Consider the following 16726-nt stretch of genomic DNA (forward strand, 5'->3'; position numbering starts at 1 on the left):
GCACTATATAATTGAAAAAAAAAAACTAAAAATACGAAGATCCGTAAATAATAATTAGACAGAAAGGGAAGTCTATCAAAAAAAAGCTTATCAAGAAAACATTATTACCGATAATTAAATTATGTTTAAAAATAGAAAAATTTGATAATCTAAAATTATTAAAAAAAAATTAGAAACGGTAGAAAACCATGGGGTAGACCGAAAGTAAAATGAGAGCACGGCAATAGAGAATTGCAAAGTTGCAACGTGGCAGGAATCTGTGATTGGGTGGATATAATTGGCCGAAATCAAGGAGATGTACAAAAAGAAGCAAAAGTAAAAGTTAGTTAATAAAATAATAAGTAATTAAGAAAATTGAAATAAATAATGACATGTATATACTTTAGGCGTTTCAAACAAGAATTAATTTGATATAAATAAACATTTCTGAAGATTATTTATTTACTTTTTTAAATATCTTATAACTGGTATCTGAAACAAAATTAATTTTTAATTTAATTGCAGACACTGATTCTTATACGTTAATTGAGTTGCGCTTTTTGTAGGATAACAACTTTTGTAATATGTTGTATATGTTATTTTTTTGTATATATTTTTATGTCAACATTTTGTTAAAAAAAGTATAACATTCATGTTACGCAGTTGAAACTGTATGTGTTAGTTTTCTAGCTATGATGTTTGTGGAGCTGTTCTACCATAATTACAATTTGTTGTGTTGGTATTACTGAAGTAGCAGGTGAGTGCGCACCCGTATGTTGCCAGTCGGTCTTCGGCCGCGTCTAAGCGTTCGCTTTTGTGAATTGTTGGTGTTATGTGATTTGTGTCTCTTGTTCGTCATGGATACAAGCACGATAATTGAAGGAACTGTGAAATTCAGAGATGGAAAGAAGGTAAGAATTTTTTTTTACATGATTTAAAATTAATTTTATTTTTAATAAAATAATAATTGTTAAGTAAAGTTGTTTTTTTACTTCTTTTTTTTAAACAATAGAATGTATTATTGTGGAAATTATGTTTTTATAAATTATTTCATTGTAAAAATTAGTTGTAAATGCTAAGGAAAATTTAACATCAGTTGTAATGAGTTTGAATAGGTTTCAGTGAACTTGACGATTATTAAAAACAAGACAAATGGAATTTATGAATGCAAGCTACTTTCAGCGTGTCTAGTATTCGCTGTACTCATTTCTGTTTCTGATTAAGAGGCATCTCATTACCGTTGTTTTCCGATTGCTTCTATAGCATGCAAAAAACTCTCCTATCAGCCGTGAAAAAAATGGTTTTGCGTTTTTAAAACACGTCTGTTATGTCTATTCTATCAACCATTTATTTTGTCTAGAAATTTTAAAAACTATTGTTTATATAACCACCAACCATTTACCTTAATTAGGAATTTGTAAAAGTTTAATAAAACAAAATTATTGCACTGTAATCAAATTCTCTTTTAACAACAAAATAACATAAACAATATTTTTATTATAATTTGTATACAGCAGTTTCGGTAATTAGAGAATAAGTTATTGAATAAAACTTACCTTAATTTTATTAAAAAGTAGTTCGATAACTTTTGCATTTTTTAAACAAGTTGGAAATCTGACTTCCTTTTTTTAGTGCATAGTCTAACGCGTGTATATTACTAATTTAATAACACGTAATATTAATTATATACTTATAATATACACATATATACATATAATTGAAATTTATTTGAATACGTATTGTTGGTGTAATACGTAGTCACCATTCGTGTTAACATAGTTCTTTCAGACATCTGATTGTTAACAAAGTTAAGATACTCGTATATGAATGGCAAAACATAACAAAGCTAAACATCTATTGTAATATCGAACAAATCACACACAGCATATTCCTTGTTTTTTGTTTTTTTTAAGAAAACAAAGTAAATTAATGCTCTGTTACACATGTACATTGTTGTCATAATAATTTTATTATGAACAGAATTTTGCCGGTTTCTGTAGCGGAGCGGTATCATCTCGGTATTTCATCCCGGAATCGAATCCCAGTCAGGCATGACATTTTAAAACTGATAAAATTTCATTTTCATATTTCCACCTATAAACTTCTTATCTTATGTTGTGAATTATTATTCATCAAGCATAAAAAATGTCCTTAGTTTACCTATATTCATTAAACTTAATATAAAAATTTTAATTTAAATATTTATTTCAAAAAATGATATGATAAAAGTTGTGTTATATTTATAAAATATCTATTAGTGTTTAGATATCCCAACAACACTTTTTGTTTTTTAATTTTATTCTATAATTAATAATATTAATTGAATAAGACTTATAAAATTAGTGTAAGTTTTTTTTTATTATTTCGCTTCTTTTTTTTTTGTCATAGCATAGTTCCCAATAACATCGTACTTCATTTTCTGATGATGTGCGAAAAAATAAATAACCATGAACTGATATTTTTTACATACTAATTAAGGATTTCTACTGTAGACAAGTCGTACATCAGTTTTCACGTAAGGGAAAATGTACAATTAGTTAGACTTTTCTTTGTTTGTATTTATGAATTAATATTTTTATTTTATTTCATGTCTATCGTAAGTTTTTTCTATTTTCTTTAATGTTTAAAATGTTTTTTCTCCCAAAACTGCTTAGTTACGAGTACACTTAGGCTACTACAAAAATTAATATAGAAAAGTAGAAATTATATTACATTCTAATTACAACACATTACTAATTAAATATAAATTAAAATTATATGTTAAAAAAGTAATAAATAAAACATCAGAAGATGGTAATTATATAATCAAGAGGCATCCATTTTATGATTTTTCTTCAAAAATAAATAATTTAATTTACACTAATTCTATTAAATAATTTTCCATTTAAATGAATAATTTAAAAATATTATTTTTACGATTACCATATTGCATTTCTTTATATTTATTTCTTTTTGGAATTGTTGTGTTGCTAGTTAGGTATAGTTTTGTTATAATAGTAAATATTAAAAAAAACTTGTTTTTATATTGTTTTATTAGATTACAATTTATAACATTTTCCGTTGTTGTTAACCTTTTTTTTAATTAAATTTAATAACTTTCACTATCCAAGCATAAAAAGAACCATATTATAAAAGTACTTTTATGAGATTACACACAGACAACTTACTGACTGTTTATTTTAGACAACAGTTATGCGCTTTTATCACTTAATATATTTTTAGTATAAACGTAAAAATAAAACAAACTGTGTGCCCACATTAATTTTGCTGAATCGTAAAATTTATATTGTTTTTATACACATTCAGTTTAGTGATAGATTAATTAGCAATCCCCTATCGACGGAATATAAGATAGCAGCTTAGTGTGATTACTACTACCGGAAATGACAAAATTTGCTTATTTCCTGATCCATTTCAATAAACCTTTATTACTCGTGGGAAAAAATACCTACGCTATATTTTAACGTTATTCATAAAAAAAAAAGGCTAAATTATTTATTCATTAAAATATAATAAAATATGAATTATTAAAAAAATAGTGGGTCTAACTTATATAGCGGTATAGCATACATGTAGAAGGGAAAGTACTGTAATCGGCCCATTTTGCGCATATGTGGTTTTCACCGGATCTTGACGTTTTGACACCTAAGGATCCCAAAAAACCGGATGGAAATTTTCTGGTTGTTAATGTGTGTGTGTTCGGTGTCGGTCTCTAAATCACCTTATATCTCCAGAACTACTGGACTGATTTTCACCAAACTTGGTCAGATTACTTTTATATATGGAGGATTGATGCCATTAAATTTTTAACTTAAGAGGTCAAGGGGGTGAGGTGTAGAGCAAGTCATCCTCAGTATATCAAGATTTTGCCTAATTAAGGTCATATTTTTCTTAGGCGCATTTGTTAACAATTAAAAAATAGCAATATTTGCAAAAACAATTTTTTTTCAAAGTCGCACCGAATTCCAAAAAATGCTTAAAACTACTGCTGTGTTGTGACGTCACAGGTGAGCGGTAGAATTAAATAAATGAATAATATTTAAAGTGTAAAAAAGTAACTCTGTCAGCCTGGGTCTGGGAACTCGATCGCCCGGTCCACTCGGTACCTGGTGTGTTAAGCCTCGCGGCTACACCAGTCTGACGATTGTACAAGCGAAATTTGTTGTATATAATTTGTGAAATTACATTAGTTTAGTTAGTACCGCCATACCCGCGCGTATTAAACTAGATATGCGCACGCGCTTTAGTTACAATCATTGAATTAAATAAACGAAAACAATATTATATTTAAGTAAAATTATAAATATTTTAAATTAAGTTGTGTGTGTAAGCCGTGCATCAGAAACAACCCATAGTTGTAGAATTTTCCCGGAACGCGGCTTTAGCTGTGTAACGGGGAAGTCCTACAACTGTTGCCTTTTATTTTAATGTGTTTGTGTTCGCATTAGAAGATATTTTTACTACAATTACACTTTAACGATAGGATTTTATTTAATTCATGTTACTCATTAATTGATATTTCTTAACATCAATTTTCTATACATCTTGTCCTAAAAAAAGGTTGATCGATTAACAAACCAGTGTTTTGTAATAATTAGATATTTCTCTTTATTTTCGCGTAAATTATTGTATTGTTTAAGAATGGTGCAGAGTTCCGTCTTTATCAAAGTAAGTAAGCCTTACAATCTTTGATGGCCGTACAAAAATCTATATTACTTTCTGGGCAATTATAGCTAAAGTACCTAGGTTAAAAGGAAATGTATGATGCCTGTGTCAAAAATGGGGTATCGGTTTTTGTTGCAAATATTTACGTTTTATTGTCCAGTTAGTTCATCTAGATCAGAGAACATATATACGTATGTGTGTGTGGCACTGTTTTTGGCCTTAATATCTTTATACCTTATACCGTAATATTTCATCATACAAACCTTTTTTTCAAAATTGTTCCGGAGTGAAGGATATTGCAAAAACTCCAATTTTGATTTTCTTCAGAGAAACTTAAGAAAAAACTACTTTTGCAGTTTTGTTAACCGCATTGTACATATATTTAATAAAAAATAAATAAATTTTTTCAAAAAATCAAACTTCATTCTTAAAATTTAAATATGTTTTTTGTTTTATTATTCTACCTCCGTTCGGTTTTAATATTAAAAAAAAAAAAACGTTTTTTTGGTATTTTATATACATCATATCATAGCTATCAAAAAATGTATAATTTTCTAAAATTATAAATCACGGACCATAAACACAGAAAAGCTTTTTGAAAACTGTTACGTTCTTGTTTTAGCCTTTATTGGAGAGCGTGGTATATTTACAGAAAGCCTTATTTAAGAAAATTTGTTAACTTAACCTTTATAGAATATTTTATAGAAAAGTTTTATTTAAATTTATTAACCTCCTCTAAAACATATAATATTCTGTTTTTTATTTATTTTTATTTTTTTTACCTCATAACTGTTTTAATTTTTATTACCAAACAAGAATTTTATTAATTTTTGTTTGTCACTAAGGGCAATTAAAATTTAAGTAGTTTTGGCCCCTATGATGTACCCTGCACCCAAAATAAGAAGAAATTTTTTTCATTACTTTCATAAAAGTTATACTGTATTTTTTCAATTTTTTTAAACAATTCTTTATTTAAATCTTTTTCTAAGGATTAGTTCTTTTTAAAAAAAATTTTTAGTATTTGTCCTACAAAGTCCCAGACGTTTGATTCTTGGAACCCCCTAAATCAAATATTTTTTTAATGAAATTTTGATGTTTTAATTTAATTTAAAATTTTATTTTGGTAATCATTATAATAAATAAAAAATGCTCAATTTTTACGCGGGACCCCAAAATTAAAAAAAATATATAGGAAATTTTTTTTTTGTTACTGTTACGTTAAACAATTATTATGAAAATAAAAATAAAACCGTTAATGACTGAATTGCAAAGATTTTTTGGCGAAGCTTGGAAAGTCATGCAATACTTTACCAGCTTTTATTAAATACCAAGAACATAGCTTATAGTTTAGTTAGCTTGTAATTCTCTACGTCATTAACATGTATCCACTAAGCTACTTTTGGGTAAAATATTCAAATAATCGACAAGAAGGTCAAAAAAATAATCAAGGGTCAAAAAAAGAATGGATTATAAGAAAGGGATGATCTACTTTGTAAAAGTCCGCAAATAAGACAAAAATCTCACGCTAAAGAGTTCCTGAAGGCTTCCTTCAACCTCTGGGGCACCATTAGACCAAAAATCTTTTAGGGTATCTTTTTTAGGATTAAAGTAGCATATTACTGATAAACGATTTTGTGTGTCTACCAGCTTAAAAAATTTCTACAAAAAATTCATTTTTCTGTAGATGCTAAATAACTACCAGAGAATTAGGCTTTCTGTAGGAAAGCGATCGCTTGTCTTTAAAGTTGTCTAGTTTATTAAATTATTCACTAATCTCTAACTGGCCTCTAAATATATATGTATAACTGCATTAAAACTTTTTAAAGCCGTAATCCTTTCAATTATTTGATAACTCGTCCTGATCAGTAGCGCAGATGTTTAGTGCTAGCCTTTCTGTACAAGAGATTAATAGGTCGAGCCCGGCCGAATCATTTATATTTTATTACTAAGGGTTTCTCGACATTTTCTTCGCTACCATTCTGTTGCTCGGTTGTAATTTAACAAAATATCCTACCGGTAGAGGTACTCATTACACATACAAGGTACACATAATTGTCTGGGGGCCCGAAATCAAGAAAACTGCATCATTACATATCTAAAAACTTCTGAAATGTCACGACTCATCAATCTGTCATGTTTTTAACTCTTTAGTTACACTTTGTATTATTCCCTACCTGGAATATGACCAGCCACTAGTTAAGTTTATATATTGAACATTTTTTTTTTGTAATTTTTTAACCATACTTTCTCATGTTTTCAGTCTTTATCATTAATTGATAAATATAATTTTCGGGAAATAACCTGTTATTATCTGATGCAACTTATTTTTAATTATGAATGTTCTGCATTTATCTAAGAATATTTCAACATTTTACCTTGGTGTATTCCTTTCTTCCGTCCATTTTTTTTTTAGAAAATATATATATATTGTACTGTATAATGCAAATTTTAATCAATTTAAATTCACTCAATTCTTTTTTTAAAGTACAGTAGTCGTGTAATAATGGTTTTGGTAGTTTATTATCGCACCGCCGCTTTTTTTTATGCAAATTTTTCAGATTTCACGAGAAAAAGAATAATAATATTTATTTAAGATGGAAAAGTACATTTTTAATGAAAAATAAAAATTTCAAAACACGAATAAACACTTCATAAATACGGTATAAATTCATAAGCACAATAATTACATCACACTTTCGGAGGATAAAACTCGCGAATGCTATTGAGAATAGATTTAAGATTTTTCAGAGTTTCCAGTATTTTTACGCAACATAAATTCAGATAAATAACTCCAAATGATGACGAGCAGTGTCACGATGTTTTTCATTCCTCCATTCGCACGACCTCACAATCTTTCAATATTTTGAATTTGGAATCCTGTCTTTGGATCTACTCGTACAAAATTATATTTATGATTCACTTTTGTATAATTAAAGCCTTATTTTTATAGAGCGAAAATTTGATACGCTCTACAGCTGTCAGATTATATACCATCTTTAATTCTTCTTTTTATAACATTCAACAGTGACACTACTTTGTCTGGCGACAAATGCCACCAAAAAGGTACTGCTGTGGTAAAGCTCTGCCACCATTGTTTTTTTTCTTTTTGTAAATAAACTTTCATCGGTTTCTATTATTATTCCTCGTCCTCCGATTTTTGACACATCTGTTTCGATAGCATGAACACAAACTTCTCTTATTTAATCATTCTAGTCGGTTGTAACGTTTTGTCTCATTTCTAACTCACGTTCACACCATATTACACTTGTAAATTCATATTACCAACAGTGTATAAATCTAATGTTTTTTACAAATGGTAACCGATTTCCTTCGAATCAATTATCTTTGCGTAAATATATATCCTTAATGCAATCACTTTTCATGCAGTGAAAACTTTGATGTTTGAAATTGAAAGTCACAGTGTGCTTTTTTTAGATTTACGGAATATTGAGAAAAGACCTCTTTCTTGTAAAAATGAAATTGCATTTCCTTCGATATTTGGTGAATCCCATATTTTCGTGATATTTACACTTTGTATAATGTCTATTTTATTCGATAACGATTCAGACAACATACTAAAATCTTCTCCAAATCAAGGGTTTTTACATTTCTATCGTGTAATTATAATAATATTTCTTGGTTGGGGAACAAACGAAAATCATGTAATTTCTAAGTAATATTGTTTGAAAAAATGTTTTCACTGATTTTACAAAATTTATCACCAAGTGAAAAAAGTGGCAGTGCGATAACAATAAGGTTATGTTATTAATAAGTTGTGCATAATATGCATATTTAACGTTAATTAGACGATGTTAGCAAGCGAAGCAAACATAGTTTATGTTTTGTATCTGAGACTGCACTTCATTTACATTCATACATATCCTCATTCATCCTCTGAAGTAATACTTTACGGTTGTTCCGGAGGCTAAACAGAAAAAGAAAGAGGTTATGGAAACGCAGCTTAGGTTATGTTGATACTAGTGGTGAACTCGTCATCGCAAATCGCTGATTTCGAAGTCGAGAGTTCTAAGGTTCAAGTCCTTTCACCAAGTTTATACGGATTTGAATACTAGATTGCATATACCTGTGTTCTTAGGTTGTTTGGGTTTCAATTAACCACACGTCTCAGAAATGGTCGATCTGAGACTGCATAAGACTACATACTTCATTTATTTTCATACATATCATCCTCATTCATTCTCTGAAGTAATACCTTACGGTGGTTCCGGAGGCTAAACAGGAAAAGAAAGAAAGGTTATGTTTGATATACTCGTACGTACGATTCATCAGTGGAGTCAACATAATTAAGCAAACATAACCTACGCTCGCTTTGCTCGCTAACAAACACATTTTTTGTTCAATACGTTATTTTTTGACAAAGAAGTTGCATAAAAAAGTGATAAAAGTCGCGGTGAGATAACAAACAAGTTACTTTTTTTTAAAGTGTAAAAGTCGTGTAATAATGGTTTGTTAAAAAAAATATACAAATATTCATGTTGTGTTTTATGTAGTAGTTATTATTTGTTTACTTATTCGGCTCCTTCAAGTACTGCAATATGATAGTGGCATGTGTATGGTTTTAGACCCTGTTGTACATTGATTAATGATATTTACGTATTGTAATATTATATTACTGTTTATTAGATATACAACATTTAGGTTTACTAATATTCCCTCTGTTCATAGACGAATTCCCTAACCGCTATTTTGCGCAGATGTCCTGAACAAACCGATCCGGCATTTGCTAAATTTATTGTTACATTTATAGTAGTAGGAACCCGCAGGTAGCTACATCCCTTGTTCCTATAGTACTAGTGCAAAATGTATAGCCGTGTTATATCCTCGAGTTGCCAGGCTATGGGTGTGTAGTTGATGTTTTACAGCTTATATTAAGATACGGGTCCCGTTAAAATATTTAACTTTAAACATTCTCTTTTATTTTCCCCGCTTTTATGGTATATAATAGAGGAAAAGTATTATTATACGTCACAAAAGATAACCTATCTGTATTTTTAAGAGAAAAAAAAACATTTTAAGCTTCCCAGAATAAATATAAAAACTGAAAAAACCTGGTTTCATAAAGTTTTATCGATTTTTGTTGTATATTTCTTTATACTTCAGTTTCACCTATAATCTTTTTTTAGGTACCGCCGTATAGGTCATGGATTATTAGTATTATTTATTTAATTGAGGTTGGAAAATATTGTTATAGGTGGAGCTTTCTATGTTATAGAGGGTTGGAATTAATAACTTGTAATTCCGGAGTTTTAACCGTATCATGAAATTATATATTTGTAAAATCGCTAGTTTTTTTTTTGTATATTAGACGTCATTAATTTGCGATTGTATTTAAAAAGATTGAGGAGCTCTTTAACGAAATTTATTTTTTATTTTTTGACATTTAGATATATATGATCTGCTAATAGATACAATACATAAAAATCTGTTGAAGGAGTGAAAACTGCAGAAATTATTCGCTCTGTTTCGTTTATTTTGAGTGACTCCCTGTAACAGCTGACGATTGATAGAATAAATGATATTTTTTTTCTGTTTTGTAAAAATTCCATGCCTTACCGGGATGGACCCAGAACCTCCAGATGAAAGGCAGAAACGCTATCACTCTACTTTGGAGATGGACATTAATTTTATAAACTAAGATTAAAGTTGCCTATCGTAATTGATTATGGAAGGTTTAGCCAGTGCTAAAAATTCTTACTGTGTTAGCAAAATCATAAACACTATTTCCAACGATTTGAATATCAGTGACTGATAATTGTCATGGAGATCTGTGCAGTTTATATGATTTCATTTTTGTTTTAGTTAAAAAGTTTCACCGCACCTCTCCCTGTTGACCTCCATTTAAGGAAGAGGTAATTGCCATTTTGCACGGAACATTTTACAAAAAATGTTTATAATAAGTCATTCTGCGTACTAACAAGGAACATTGCTACAAAATTATATTTTGGCCGAACTGAGTCGCAAACTCACAAATAAACAAAGCCCCAGTAATTTGAATTAAAACAGAATGAAACCCACCTCGGCGTATTTATTAAAATTTATTTGAAAAGGGTAACCCCTGTTTTAAAAATGAGAAATTTGTGAATCTTTTTCAATTATGTTAGAGTTTCAGGTTACTGATTTGAAAATTTCGTTTTATTTTTCTATTAATAACGAGATATTGTATCTGTTTTTATTTCTTAGAATCTTACACTCGTGTAATTATTGACATAAAAGTATATTACTGTAATAAAAATTTTTCAAAATGGTTTTTTTTATTTTAAATGTTTTACTAAATTTTTTGTTTGTTTTCCTTTTCATATTTTTGTTCTTTTCTCAAAGTTGAATTGATTACAATTCAACTTTTACAACTGCTCTATCTTGTTTTATTTTTCAAAATTTTTACTTATAATTAGTTTACAAATAAGGTTTTTAAAGTTTTTCTGAAATTAGCTGTATTTTTAAAGCTTTTCCTTTTACAAAATTAAGTTAGGATGCCTACAGCGAATAATTAAATAAAAATATGTACTTATTACTTACATATTTATTTTTATGTCTGTTATGATAAGTAAATATATAGGAAAAGTTAAGTAACGTCGGATTACTTAACGTTTCTACTCATATCTACGTTTACATGTCATGAATTTGTAATGTTCATTAATATATATTTTATCTGCCGAATGATAAAACACAAATGTTTTAAAACAACTGAAGTATTATCATTAAAATACATTTTCTATATAATCACTCAAGTGTGGACTTCGATTGTATTTATTTCTACGTATTATTTATTGATAAATAAATACATTTAAAACTAAAGCTGTTTGTTAATAATTTTTAGATACTTTTTTAAATAAGCCTACTAATTTAAAAATAAAAAAAATTGTCATATTGTTTAATTGGCTATAGTATTTGTTTTAGGTTAGATAATTTTCGGTTTTCTAATAATGATAATAAAATTTTATTGTTTAATTCCATTGAAGAAATGATTTATTTTGTTCATTGTATAATTCAATAATAATTATTATTATTTTCAATATAAATTAGTTGTCAATTACAACTAATTTATAAAAAAAAAGAAAACATGAGCTGTATACTAGTTAACTAGGCTGCTTTGCTGATGTATTTCAAGCTTAATTATCGCTGAATATTATCAGCGAAAAATGAGATGATGATGTAATATTATTTCTTTTTTCTATTAACTTAGTTTTAATTCATTACTGAACTATTTTTCAGTTAATTAAAGAGAAACTAAAAAGTAACATTTTTTTATTTTTTAACTTTTAGTAGATTGTACAACCGTACGAATAATTTTTCAATATTCTCGTCAGATATGGGTGTATTTGGTCCAACGGTTTTCCAGTTATCAGTTTTTTAAATATCTTTATTTTTTTTGTAAGTGTTGATTTTGTTAAGTTTATTATAACTTAAAATAATCATTATTTTGATGAGAATTGAGTGGTATTAAAAAAAAAAATTCATAGCTATTATTTAGATAAAAAAAGAATACTTAATAAATTTATTTTTTTCTAAAAAGAGGGGGAAAATAACTTTCTGCTCGTTCATTTATCAAGTCGAACAAAGAGCACGGAACAGTTTTTCATCATTTCGTTTTCATACCACTTTTATTACTCACTTAACCTTTGATTAGGATTAAATCATTTATCCTTAAAAATTTTGTTAGTATTAGATAATAGCGTTCAAAGATACTCGATTGAGAAATTAAAAGAGCCTAATGTATATTTCTTTAGGAAAAACTTATAGCTTCTGAATCAAAACGTAAATGCTATATTTAAAGTCTAATATTTTGTAACGAACGTTTAAAAAGTTTTTTCTTGTATTTTTATATATAGTCGCATCAACAATTAAAGTCATTAACGACTCATCAAGATCGTACGATTCTAACGTATTATGATATGATTCTAACGTTAGGACTCTCGACTTTGAAATCAGCTGATTTGCATTGATAAGTTTACTACTGACCGACCCGTTGGGTTTAAATAGTATTCGACGATGTGAAAAAGGATAAAAAATAATATTAAGTGATTGTTGTAAAACTTTTTCAGTCGTTGGTAACATTATATGAACATAAAACAATCCTTGACGAATTTAAGTCCAAAAAATTAAATTCCTGTTCGAAAAACTATGAGCTGGATGTGATTAAAAAACAAGAAATTTTTACCTCTGTTAAGAATCTTTTTAAAAAAACATACAACTATAATAAATTTTTTAGTCTTTAAAATACTATAAACAATTATGTTTTAATTTATAAAATTTTGTTCAACATTACTTCCTATGCTGACTTAAAGCGCGATAGTAAAGTACATAATGGTTTATATTGAAGGAGCATTCTTCTTTTCAGAACCCAACCTCAAATATCGTGATAAGCTTATGTCATTATTTACGCGGAGTTAAAATTTGTATTTTGGTTAATAACTATTTTGTATTAAATATCGATAATAAAATATTGTCGTACACTTAAGGGACAGTTTTTCGATTAGAATCTTTTATCAAATTTCATGTTGAATTAATTTATACGATGTTAATTAAGAATGAATTTACTAGTATTTGACTTCCACTTAGATTAGAGGACTACGGACTTCTATACATAGAATGTGTTGTGGAATCGCTCTCTTAGTTCGCCGGTAAATCATTTTTTTTTTTTTACATACAGAGTTATCATAAAAGAATGGTGCGGTTTTGAACATGGTTTAAATTAAAACAGAATTACTTACAGTTTATGTTTTTTATTTTTCAAATTTGTCGTCTCAAACATTTTTTTACATAATTAATAAATTTCAATATGTGCGCCCTTAGTCGCTCGACAAATGTCCAAACGATACCTAACTTCTCTCCAAACATTAGTTAACATTTCTTCGTTAATGGTTGTCATTGCTTCATTAGTGGTTTAGGTCGCGATTTTTTTGTGTATAAACAACGCTTTTGATGTACCCCACAAGAAAAAATCGCAAGGTGTCAGGTCTGGACTCCTTGGAGGCCAAAGTCTGGGTCCTTGCCGGCCTATCCTTCGATCTCCAAATCTTTCGTTCAAAGCGTCTGTGACCAATGCACTGAAGTGCGGGGGAGCACCATCTTGTTGGAAGTGAAGTTGTTGAATGTTTTCGAGTTCATCCGGCTGAGGAAAGCAATAATCGGTTAACATATCAAGATACACAACTCCATTAATTGTTTTTTCAGCAAAGAAGAAAGGCCCTATTACACGATTTTTCCACCACGCCAAACATTAACTTTAGGCGAATCGCGTTGTTTCTCAATAATTGCGTGTGGGTTTTCAGAGCCCCATATTCGTGAATTGTGTCTTAACACATCCATTCACATGGAATGTAGCTTCGTCCGTAAAAATTATATCATCTAAAAATGATTCGTTTTCACTTATTCTGTCCAACATTTCAACAGCGAAATTGTAACGTTTTACACCATCATCGGGTTTCAATTCCTGCAGTATCTGGATTTTATAAGCGTGTAATTTTAGTTTTTTATGTAAAACTTTGTGAACTGTTGATTTTGGAATACCTAATTCGACGCTTCGACGGAGAATGGACTTCCCAGGACTTCTAATTGCCGATTGTCTAATTAGTTCAACCGTTTCGTCTGATACACTTGGTCTGGCGGTTGATTTCTGTTTCTTAACCGATCCAGTTTCTTCGAATCGTTTGAACCAACGTGTTATGTTATTTTTGTGTGGTGGATCTCTTCCGAATTGACGTCGAAACGCACGTTGAACTAAAATTACGGATTTTAATTCAGCCATCAATAAAGCACACTTTGCTTTGTCTTTATCCGAGAACATAGTAACTCACTAAACTCACCGCAACAACAATACAAGAACTGACGTTGTGGTTACAACTGCTGATAAACAAACTTTTGGGTTGGAGGCTTTCAGGGATACCAATATAACATCTAGAAATTTCCCTACAATCTTCCTATGAATTACTGAAACCGCACCATTCTTTTATGATAACCCTGTATAAAATTTCCTTTATATTGTTCCCATTGGTTCGAAATATTAAATCAGAATTTTAATGTATAGATATAATTTCTTATGTGACGTAATAACAGTTGTTTTTCTGCGTTATTATATACATTTCTTTTTTAGTATATTTAAACAAATAGCGTTATTTTAGTTAATTTTTAAAAACTACCAGAGGGAGTTAGATTAGTAAAGACTAGTTAAAATAGTACTAAAAAGTGAAGTTTACTTTAGCCTACCTCCGTGGCGGAGTGGTAGCGTATCGGCCTTTCATCTCCAAGACCCCAAGTTCAAATCCCGATTATGCAGTTCATTTTTTAAAAGGAACTTTTTTTTAAAGTACTTTAAAAGGTAAATGTAGCCTATAATGTAATGTACCTTATTTTAAATTGCACGATATTTATTAGAATTCTAGTACCTTAATATTTAATTAAAAAGGTACTTTTCATTTAGGATTTTTGAAGAATAATTTTAGTTGTGTACTGAAATTTCCTAGGTTAACATAATATTTATGAATAAGATCACTTAATAAAGTAATAATAAATCAGAAAAAGTTATAAGAAAAGAGAATTTTTACTTTAAAAGGTAAAAAGCATTGCAATCATGTTCACCCCTTTCAAGTTCGAATTTCGAAAAATTTAGACATTGTTTTTTAAATACTCACATAAAAATTATGCACACAAAAAATCAAGTTTATATCGTCATTTGTTACCGAGAAATTAAAAACAAATAGTCTGGTTTGAAAAAATAAAATCTAAAATCCATTTTAACCCTTTAAACTCGGAATTAAAAAAATCTCAACATTTGTTTTTTAGATATTTACATGAAAATTACCTACACAAAAAATGAAGTTCATATTTTCGTTTATTACAGAAAAATTTAAAAAGGATTGTAAATTTTATAGTTACTCCATTTTAACCCTTCAAACCTGGAATCTCAGAAAATCCTTTCTTGGTGCACATTAATACTGTAAGAAGAACACGTATGCAAGTTTCCATCGATTTATCTTCAATATTTTTTACAGGGCGTTTATGAATCAGTCAGTCAGTCAAGTCTCTCAGGACAAATTGCTTTGTAGGTACAGATATATTTGTATAAAAATTTCACATTACTGAGTTACTTCGAAAAAAAATATTTTTAAGAAATGATTTTTAAAATATTTGCCCGTAATTCTATCAACTTTGAAGGTACAGTAAAGAAAAAGGAAGTCAGCTGTAGGGAAATCTCCTCTTTAACACTTATGTTTAAAGTTTTTTATGTTAAAGGTTTAATTATAAAATAAATCGCCAATGATTAGCTCAAGATACAATCTTCACAAGCTGGAAGGGGATAAATATTTGAATATTTAAAATCGTTTTTAAATATTCATATTAGTTTTACTGTAAAGAGAGAAAAAAAATCAAATTGTTGGGGATTCTGTAGGCGTTAACATTTTACTATAATATTTTTACAAATTTTTTTTACATAAAATTTCATTTTATTTTCTACTTTCCCCTTTTACCAACTGTCTATTTAACAGTTTATTTTCTAGACCTTCAGAATTTTAATAGATGAATAAAGTTAAAGGTATCAAATAAAAAAGTCTACGTTCAAAATTATTTATTTTTTATCTATTTTTACTGTATTCAATTTTTTCTTTCTTTTAAAAAAAATAAAAAAAAACTAGTTAAAACTTGAAACTGATGCATAATTAGACATGCAAACAAAAATTGCAAGAAATAAATTAACAAGCAAATGCATCATACTTATTTTAAGAAAATACTGTAATATTGTTTATAAATAAATGCTGATATAACCAAACTTATTATTCCGGGTCACAGTAGTGCAAACGAGTAGTTAGGATATTATTTACTTGGCAACCTTGTATTCTCATTGCTGTATTTATTAGCACTTCACGTTGTTTGCTTGTTTTTATTATTTTTTTTAAATTTAATATTTAAACAAATATACAAGAGTGTAAATAGTTATATTGTGTAGAATCATATTTACATATACGGTATAAAATGCACGAACATGATTTTTCAGTGAAATAAAGTTAAAAGATTAGAATCTGTTAATATAATACGATAAAAGGAATTCAGAAGCTTGTAAAAT

At 28.5% G+C, this 16726-nt stretch overlaps 1 protein-coding gene across 3 annotated transcripts in view; it reads left to right on the forward strand.

The window, feature by feature from the left end:
- Positions 1-743: 743 nt before the first annotated feature.
- Positions 744-16726, forward strand: part of LOC142319351 (uncharacterized) — a 725216-nt gene continuing 709233 nt past the window's right edge. For all 3 annotated transcript variants that reach the window (XM_075356557.1, XM_075356565.1, XM_075356555.1), the window contains exon 1: positions 744-890. The gene's annotated coding sequence lies outside the window, so the exon portion shown is untranslated. The remainder of the gene's footprint in view (positions 891-16726) is intronic.

This window comes from Lycorma delicatula, chromosome 1, assembly GCF_047948215.1.
Source record: "Lycorma delicatula isolate Av1 chromosome 1, ASM4794821v1, whole genome shotgun sequence".
NCBI classification, from domain to species: domain Eukaryota; kingdom Metazoa; phylum Arthropoda; class Insecta; order Hemiptera; family Fulgoridae; genus Lycorma; species Lycorma delicatula.